The sequence below is a fragment of the Phasianus colchicus genome, chromosome 4 (assembly GCF_987193195.1).
Source record: "Phasianus colchicus chromosome 4, bPhaCol1.hap1.1, whole genome shotgun sequence".
NCBI classification, from domain to species: domain Eukaryota; kingdom Metazoa; phylum Chordata; class Aves; order Galliformes; family Phasianidae; genus Phasianus; species Phasianus colchicus.
The window spans coordinates 24158712-24168990 of record NC_143439.1 but is presented as its reverse complement, the minus strand read 5'-3'; the positions used below and the strand labels follow the sequence as shown (position 1 = coordinate 24168990).

Here is a 10279-nt window from a genome sequence, read left to right as displayed (position 1 = left end):
CTATGTCCCCAAAACAGAATTTTAGTGTAGTTCAAATATTTAATACATGTTCTTATTGTGTTATAAACATGAGGGATGGTACATACGCATATGAGCATTCTTGCAAACATAACCTGCAAAATAATGAGAAGCAAAATGGTATGCAAATGCGAGGAAGATGGAATGATGTGTATTTTTCTTACATTTTCCTGTGTTGAACTTCAGTTTTAGACGTTAGCAAATTACAGTAAATTGTTCATTATAAACAAATACCATGTCACTGAACCACTTAGGTTACATAACAATAACAACTGCAATTCTTGTTGACAAATTGTCTAACACATTGGCTACTGTTCTTATAAGTATACTACTAAACCATATACCTTATATTAATATGAAAATATTACTGCTTTGGATATTCATCATTGGCTATTAAATTGTATTAATATCATGCAAGATATGAATAATAATAATAATCCTTGCATGCTTTTCATTCCCAATCACACTTAAGTCCTATCTCAAAGGATGAAGGAAAACTTGTTTTTAAATGCTAACCTGAATATTTTATTACTTCTATTAATTCCAACAACAAGATTAAAATATATATATATTCTATTTAATATCTGGAAGTGATTTCTGCAGAAGCTAAGATTATGTACTGTAATGTTATGGATATGTCTCTTATGGTTCTACCATATTATACAGATGAGTTGCATTTGTTTTTTTCCAAGTGATCATTGTTAACTACTCTTCCTTTATGACATAAATTATATCATTGTAAACATGATATTATAAATTTAACATCTCTTCCAAAAATCTAGTAACATGAAAATACAAAAGTGAACACAAAATGAAAAAAGTGCAACTCACCCACTCATCTTCATTTTTAAAAATCAGGTAATTGGAATACAAACTTTAACAGAACTTTCAAATACAACACTTCTTAAAAAAGCAAAAAAATAAGCACGTTTGACTTGCCATTAAGTTCACAAAGATCTTTTCCACATCCTAGCAAACTTAGAGCTTTTCTCATTATAGCCAGTAGCTGAAAAACCAGATGCTTTTACTTGTACTTGTTGTATTAGTGCAATCCAAGAGAGTTATTTGCTGTTTAAGGTTTCTCACTGACAAACTTGAATTACTGCATGAGCAGTATGGAATTGCTAATTTGAAATTTAGGCAAAATTCAGAATCTTCCCATTCCCAAAATACCCCAAATAGATATACTTCTTGATTTACTGATTTGAAGCTGATTTTTTAAAAGCTGAAATATTTGAATTAGATTTCAATAATTCCATTTAATGTCTGAGAGGTTTGTTTTGCTATACAAAAATATTATGAAAAGTGATGATAGACAATATGATATTTTCACTAAGCATTAAGAAAACATATAGAGACATAACAATTCTCTTACAACCAGAGAAATTTGTTTTTTATTAATATCAATATGAAAAAATATCCCATGCAAATATTTGGCTATTGTCAGTGTTTTAAACAGAATCCTTCAAAATGCTCTGCCCTGTAAGTGGAGGGGTAGGGAGGGGGAAACAACCAGAAAATTCAGTTACATTCGTTGCATTAGTTTATGTTTAAAATACTTTATATGAAAACCAACCAGATTATTGTAATTGTGCTTTTCCTAGACTCAGTACTCTTTTTTTTTGAGAACTTTTACCATAATATGGTATTCAGAGGCTTCTTGCAGATGTTCAGTACAGTTCAGGTACTAATCCTCCAGTTAGAAAAAATAAAAACAACTAGATAGGTCAATTCTAACATTAGCAGAACCCGGATATCCATATGAGGATGATGTCCTGGCTATGTATACATTTGTATACTATAAAAACAATGGGACTATCTGATCTCTTGCCTGATACACAGAGTCAAGGGATAAAGATTGTTGTTAAAGGGCTGCTGCTGATACTATTGAATGCTGAAGTCAGCAGACTGTGCTCTCATAGATGCAAATGCTCTTTGGAGCACAGTTTGTATGTAGTCTTGTTTGTTCATTTCTACTCTACAAAATACTTTTAAGACCTTCTAGTGGATAGCAGTATTTCATAATTGATGAGATTGCTTAATTAAATTAATATAATCCATTAGCATAGTTATCATAAAAAATCAGAAAACCACTGTCTTTTCGTAGATGTAACAGACACCATTCGCACATCATCTTTAAGAAACATTATGTTATGTGAGAATGATAGAAGACAATGTATCCACAATTATTTCCAGGCTATGCAGCAGTAGGTAGAGGTTTTTTTCTTCTTTTATCTTTTCATGAATCTGCCAGTGACATACAGAGTAATGGTGCTTGCTCCCCAAAAGGAAGCTTGCTAACAGTTAAAAGGCCACATCCTGCAGTCAGTGCTCTGGTAGTACCTTTCTTTTTTTTTCTCTCCACATGGGGAGATTTCTGAGCCCAGGTACAGTCTCATTCCCAGTGTTTACTTGAACATTTTGACAGAAATGCTCCACATGTTTTATGGTACATCATGCTTCAGATGAGATGATGCTGCATCCTTTACAGATGTTACCCTTTTGCTGGTGAGTTCTCTCTGTTAAATAGTACAAAAAAAGACGGTTATATCTTCCTACCACTCTGAGAACAATCAAGGTGTGGTGTTGCTTAAGACTTAAAATTAATATGACAAACATACATATGTAGTGATGACCCCTCTGAAATGAGCCTAGATTTTTAAGATATATGACAAAATGAAGTATGTTTTAGACTGCTTTCACTGTAATTTCAAATGTACATATACAATTTTGTAAACTTTCACACAAGTTCTGAATGAATACATAAATTGTATTAGTTAAACACTGACAACAATATTTAAACATGGCCTCTCTCCCTGGAACTTTATTTGAAGTGCCATACTCTGCATGTTTCAATATTAAAATAAATAATAACAGCATATTATATTTACCATGTAAGAATATATTTTATGTTTATATAGTATCTATTATAATGAGGTCCGAGTCCTGAGTGCAGCCTCTAAGTTCTACTAAGCACTAAAAATAAAAAAATAAAAAAAAAAATAATAAAAAAAGGAATTTTGACTATATTAATTTTGTTTTTAGTAATCCATGGACTTAGTAATTTCAGTTGAAACAGCTGGCATTCTTATTTACTCATCAGCAAAAAAATGAATGAGCAGATTGCTGTAATGAGATCTCATTATATTAAAACATCATTAAAGTTACAAAAGTTACTGTTATGGTTATGCTGTAACATAAAACATTTTGAAAACAAACCATGAACTAAACAATGCTCAATAAAAAACGCAAAATGAAGTATTTTCTGTGACACTTTAGTCAAGTAATTTCTTTTTCATTTTGAGGTTAGGAATCATTCTACCATAAAGGGCACCTTAGGAAACTTCACATTTTGTCACCTGTTTTTAATTTCTCACACCCTGAGGCTTGTGTCCACTCAAAAGGCTTTCTCAACACAAAGATTGCTTCCATTTTTCTCGTGGGCTATTAATAGCCATAATGACTTTATCACACTGCTGCAGAAAGTAGAAAAGACCAAGGTCTTTGTACATCACCATACAGTCTTTAGTACAATTAACATTCCTTTGTGTACTACAATATCATTTCTCCAAGTCATCTCTGAATTTTTTTCTCCTGCTGTTCCTTCCCTGTATAACACATAAAGTGTAAGTGCCACCTTTTCCTGTGTTGTTTGCTAAACATACAGATTAAATCACTGAGAGTTTTAATATCAAATATGTCTCTGTGCATTTCTATGTAATTTCTCATCGGTCTTTTTTCAGACCCCTTTTTTCCTGCTGCTCCTCACAATTTTAGTGGGATCAATTTGTATTATTACTTATTTTCTTTCTCTATTAGAAAGCCCAGGAGTTTTCTGCTTTCAGACAATGAGCAGATTGATTCACGTCGGCCTGTTTTTTTTTGTTGTTGTTGTTTGTTTGTTTTGTCTTCTTTCTAACTCATCAAAAATGCCAATGAAAGTCCAAATGCCCAGGCGCATTACAGTTAATACAACCTAGATATTTCAAGTGAAATAAACAAGATAGATTTAGATACTAAATACTACATTGCCTGTAGTCAAACTTCTCCACTGCTCCCAAAGGAGACTATATCAAGAATCGCACTGCTTGTGTGACTGCCTCTTTGGTTTTGCCTGGAAATACATAACATGTTCCTGGAATATGACATTTAAATATAACACAGAAACAATATTAGAATACTGAAAGGGAAAAGAAGAACCTAAAATAACCATACTTTCTTTTAATGCCCTCAAATAACACTTAGGACAATAATATCTTCAAACACCTAGACTTAAATTTTCTCATCTTGCACTTAGTTGTGATTTCCAATCACAAATAAGATTGAAGGAAAAGCCACGTTTTAGCTATATGTCAGAGTAACTGCTTTTGTAGCATTCCATGGCAAAAAAAGCAGTCACAGATGGAAAGCAGAAAATTTTAGGGGAAAAGAAATACATTAGCTAGCTGTTATTTTCTACAATTTTATAGCACAATTTCCAGAAATCTACTCTGTACCATAGACAAAATTAATGTCTTTGTGACTAAATTTAAGGCTTCAGTCATAAGAAAAGGAGTTTTAAAACTTTGGAGATTGGATAGAAATGTATTCTCTGTTCTTATTTTTTTCCATTCTCTTATTGGGCTATTCCAGCACTTCAGTATGTTACTGATATACCAGCTATTTCCCAATGATACAAGAATTATTATTGAGACCAGAAGATTAAAGCTCCATATACCAGTGCTCACTGACCTGCAAATTAGTGTCTCACTAGACTTTATGCAGGATAAACTCTGGTAGCAAGAGCTTTCTATCCCTTAGATACTACTTCCACTACCTTCCAGTAGAAATTTGTTCTTTTAATTATAAAAACGTTTTGTTTTCCTACTGTTCCAGGCATTTAATTATATTGTATTTTACAACTGCAATATGTAGTTATACTGTGTATATTAAATCTAAAAAAAAAAGCACATCTAAGCATATGTCTATGATTCTTACTGAACCAGAAAAGAATGGAATGAAATTGGGATTTAAAAAATTTTTTTTTTAAACTTTAAAACCTCTTGAGTAGTGGTTAAACAATAACCTTCTCCAAGAAAACTTGGATACATGCAAGGCATGTAAGCTCCATAGCATCTGATGCTTGTTTCAGATAGCAACTAGTGCTTTAGAAGATAAGCCTTAGCTTACTCAGAGAGTGGTCAGACACTGGAATGGCCTGCCCAGGGAGGTGGTGGAGTTGCCATCCCTGGCAGTGTTCAAGAGGTGCATGGATGAACAGCTACAAGATATGGTTTAGTAGTTTGTGGTAGCAGTGGTATAGGGAGGACGGTTGGACTAGATGATCTTGTAGGTCCTTTCCAACCTTGTGATTCTATGATTCAATGATTACTCTTTTTTCACTCCCAGCAGCACAAGGGTATATGTGTTGCAGTACATCCCTTGGGACACAGCATTATAACAAATAAAACATAGAGCAAGAAAGTTTGTTTTTAGCCATATGTTGATGTGACTAGTGAGGATTCTGAGTTTTGATTCTGAGTTTTCCACTTTCCAATTAGGAAGGAACACTAGCAAATAAAGACATTCTACTACTTTGGCTTTATTTAAACAACATAAAGCATGTCCAACAGCTTTGCAATCCAGAGCTGATTAAGGTGCTAGAGTATTCCTCTAATATTAGCTCAATAATTTAGTAATTTTAGCTAGAGATTTTTTTTTTTTTTTAATTTTCCTCTTTTTTCCCCTCAAATGCTTTATAAATTGGATCCAGTGTGTAGCCATACTCTTAGTTGGTTTTAAATGCTGGGCTTTAAACAGCTTTCAGCAATGTTTCTAAAAATGGACACATATGAATTTTGCTCTGAAAGTATCTTTAAAGGTCTTTCTTTTCCCTTTAAGTCAAAGCCCTATCTTTATGTGTTATTGAGAACTTCAAGCACATACTATATGAAATTACAGATCACCCAACTTAGTAATATCAACGTTGATGGAAAAAAAATTACTCAAGCAGGTAAAATGTATATAAGAACTGAAGAAGCACTAGTAAGAACATTGTTATGAATAAAAAAAAAAAAAAAGCATATAGAAATATTTTAAAAATACTTTTCATGCAATCTTAAATTCTCCTAATTTAAGAATTTGTCACTAAACTAAAGACTACATACAAAAAAGGAAAGAATACATAGAAGCAAAGCTCTCTAGGATAAGAAATATGCATAACCCATTAATCTTCAACAGTGACAACATCAACAGTAACTATTATTTCTGTTGGCTCCTCTTGAGCTTATGAAAAATTCAATATATTTTCCATGGCCAAAATAAAATCCACCTATGAGGAAGTCACTGGAAAGCCCCCACTAGGTTCCTATGATATTTTGAAGTACAGATTTTATAGGAGAAGTTCTGTTCAAATGACTGAACGGCAGCTGTTCTCTGGTCTCACTTGAGGAAGAAGCTGACTACTTACACTCTGTGAACTTGTGCTTTGTGATCATTAATTTCATACAGCACTCCTCAGAGTTCTATTCCAATTCAAAATTTTTATCAGGGAAGTTTGTGCTCAGTGAAGCGAGGATCATGGTTGATTTTAGATCATTTATACCATATTCATTAAGAAATACATTAATAGCATTAGTTTTGTTCAGTCATGAGACTTTTCTCCCCCAAGAGCAGATTCTGTTTCATTTTGAAAAGCTTTAATAAAAAATTAGACTAATACATTTATGCAAGGAGTATTGAATGTCACAGCATCCTTGATTAAACTTTTAGGGCAGCATGTCAAATTCTCGGCAAAGTCTAAAACCTCTCCAATTTTTCAAAAGGGACTGGCATATAAATAAGGTTACCATTTATCACAAAGCTGCTGAAGTTTCATTGTCAATGCAAAAGTAATCTCCTACTGGAGTCATTCTACACTGTGTATATTGATACAGTGTTCAAGTACAGAGTAAATTTTAAGGCAAGCCTTAGAGTTCTGTTAACTTCTCATGCTAATTCTATAAAAATCAAGCTCTCAGATAAACAAAGACACCTTATCATTTATAGGTTCAGAAAAAAGTGATCAGAATATCTTTCTCACGTTTTTGTTTATGATTATACCACACAAGCAAAATAGTGACAGCTAGAGTAGAAAAGGTAAGACTGTAATAATCTTCATTAATTTCTGTCTTGGACTTATGTTTTCATGTAAAAAAAAAAAAAAAAATCAGAAATCAGTTTTTGACAAAAAGACAAAAGGAAAATAATGTTATTTTAAAAAACATTAGTGGTACAATAAAAAAAGGATTTGAATATAAAAATAAGCAGTTGTTAGAGAAAAAGATTTCACTAAACCAAAATACTTTAACTGTTGGACAGCATTTCTAGATCAAAAAAATATTCAGGCTCTTGAAGTTAAAGGGTAGATTTTCAGTCTTGTCACTGTTTTTAGCAGTAAAAGTATAGGCCAAAGATTTAATGAAGTTTTTCTACTTACCCACTTAGATGCACCAAACTACAGAAGAGATCCTCTGAAGCAGAGAGACTCATAGAACGTACAGACATATATGCTTGAAGATATGCAGGAGAATGAAATAACCATTACACCTTTAAGTAACAAACAGAAAGGTTTTTGCACTAAGAATATCAACTCTCAATTACCATTTCCCTGAATAGAATCTAAATTTTACTGTCGAAGATATAAAAATAATACACAGCATAACCCTTTATCAGCATTAAATTGCATAGTTTTCTTCTCTGAACCTGTGGATGGTATTTGTCCCTTGGCCACAGCCATGTAAGAAAACACTCTTAGCTAAATTTATTGAGTTTAAAGTTACGTTCATATCATACTCTACATATATTCTACCATATATATAGATCATATATCAGCTTTAAAATTATGGTGTCTGCTTTAGTTATTATTATGTCATCAAGTGATCATCATCCCTTAACTTAGGAAATGTTTAATAGTAATGCTTTGGAAGATAGCAGTCAAGTATATAAACATAATCAATGGAATTTATCTCTATGCTTCTAGTGCATTCTATCTTCAAATTGTTCATCTTTCACCTATTTGTTCACAGTTTAAATGCATATTAACTTTGTATTTGTCTCACTTTATGTGCATATAATGAAGACATGCAAAAAAACCTCTTACATAAAGCTATCTTTAATTTTAATATAGTCAGAGAACATCTAGAGCCATTCTATGCCATAATTTTGCTTAGATTATAGAAATATAAAATCATATGTAAGTGATCTATTCATATACACATGTATAAATAATGCACAGCATATATACAAAACATATATATTTATAAATAAATCTATGACTGCATGTTACAAGAAAGAAAAGTAGTAGCAATAAATAACAAACCAGTAATGGGCAGCAAGAAAACAAAGAATAAAAAGAATTTATTAGTTTTATACACGAGACAAACTCTGTATTAGATAATGTGGGAAAGGACTTCATTTTGATTTGACAAGATATATGATGTTGGGAAAAAACAGCTGAAAATATAGACAAGTGTGTGAGAAGATGGTGTTTCAAGTTTCCAAATTTTAGATAGCAAAAGAGAAACGAAAATTTGCCCACAAGCATCTAGATGTAAAGGTTGAAAGTTTGGATTTTGCTGATAAAATGGAAAGATTACTGATCTGCAAAAGTGACTAGAGTCAAAAATGACACCAAGTGGATTAGGCAGAGCAAGGCAAACAATGAAGCTCATGCATTAAAATATGTCCTTCCTTTGTTCCCGCTATACACTTTGTGTCATCTATCAGTCACAACATCAGAACTTCAGCTATTACTTTTGAAAGCAGAAACGTTACACTGATTTCTTGAATTAGTGCCAGCAGAGATTGAAAAAGGTACTGCTCTCACTGTCTTTGAAGCAGTTTAGAGAACAGATAATTAACATTTTCTATAATAGCAACTATCTACAGATGTACACAATGAAGTTTGTATGGAATTACATCCACTAACATGAAAATATTACTTTATAGATTCTACAAGTTCAGAGAAATAGGAATACGTAAAAACCTCAGAATCAAATACAAACATTTCTTGCAGTTTTACCTTTCAGCTCTTTCCTTTAATTCACTGAATTTAAGTGGACTACATTGTCCTGAATGAACTCATACAGAATGAAAGTGCCATCCCAAAGAAAGGGGAGTTTTAGTATTAAAAATCATACACAAAAAAACATTTGTTTTTAGTTGCTAAAGAAAACTTTATCAAGTTTGAAGAAACCTTCAGTAAACACCAAAAATGCTGAAAAAGGTTAAATCCATCAAGAAAAAATTATTCTGTACAATAAATCATAAAATCTTTTAATTGTAAAACCACTGATATATTTGGGACATTTAGGAATGTTTCTGATTAAACAACGTTTCCATAAATACTTTTCAGTGTATATTTTTTTTTCAGATGTGTTTGAAAAATAAAATTTATATACTTCCTTTTGGCACTAACACTGAAGAAACATATAATTATGAGAACTCCAGCACCCAGTTAGTGGCATTTAACTATGTTAATGTCACGCATGCACAAAAAAAACACAAAACATTTTTCCCTTAAGCAAAATTAGATACTAACAGTATTTTCCAAACTGTTTTCGTTTGCATTTACTTTGAGCCACCCAATCCTCTCAAGAGATGAATTCGTGATTATGCGAATTCCAGTGCAAAATCCAGCAGAAAACTGTACATGAATCTGAATATTCAAATAAGACTGAAATGATATATACACATATCTACAGCACAAAATACACAGTAATTTTAGCCCAGGGTTTTCATTTTAAAAGATATGTTCAAATTACTTCTTTACAAAGCATCTGATATATCATCCTCTCACAGATGTGGAAGTACAACATGAACCCCTACAAAATGTAACTCATATACACGGAGGAATGGGGAATAACCAAAGCCCAGCTTGCCAGATATCTCTTCCTTACTGTTTACTTACATTTTGCAGATAATCAAATATGCAAACTGAAAAAGACAGCAAGCATAGCTGCTTGAGAGATCAGATTCTCCTGTGTATCAATATAACACAGGACATTTATGCTTTCAACAGTTTAAAAGAAATTAGTGGATAATCATTTCTCATTTTAAATGAAGATAAAGTGGAAGTAAAACTCTGCTGATGTCCTCTTTGTTTCTATGTCCATATTTCCACCTTCTTGATGTTCCATTTCATTTTATATCTCTAGTTTGTGTCTGAGTAGGGAAAGTCCCGTACAAATTTACTTTTCAGTTTTTAAATAACCATAGCAAAATATTTCTAGAAAGACTCAAG

General features: G+C 32.2%; 1 long non-coding RNA gene across 2 annotated transcripts in view; it reads right to left on the bottom strand.

Moving 5' to 3' along the window:
• Positions 1-1836: 1836 nt before the first annotated feature.
• The window catches only part of LOC149918117 (uncharacterized), a 31741-nt gene continuing 23298 nt past the window's right edge, over positions 1837-10279 (bottom strand). The window contains exons 3-4 of one of the 2 annotated variants that reach the window (XR_016466392.1): positions 7475-7584; positions 1837-2537 (exon numbers count right to left, since the gene is read on the bottom strand). This is a non-coding gene — a long non-coding RNA (uncharacterized LOC149918117). The remainder of the gene's footprint in view (positions 2538-7474; positions 7585-10279) is intronic. The other variant, XR_016466391.1, reaches the window with a different exon arrangement.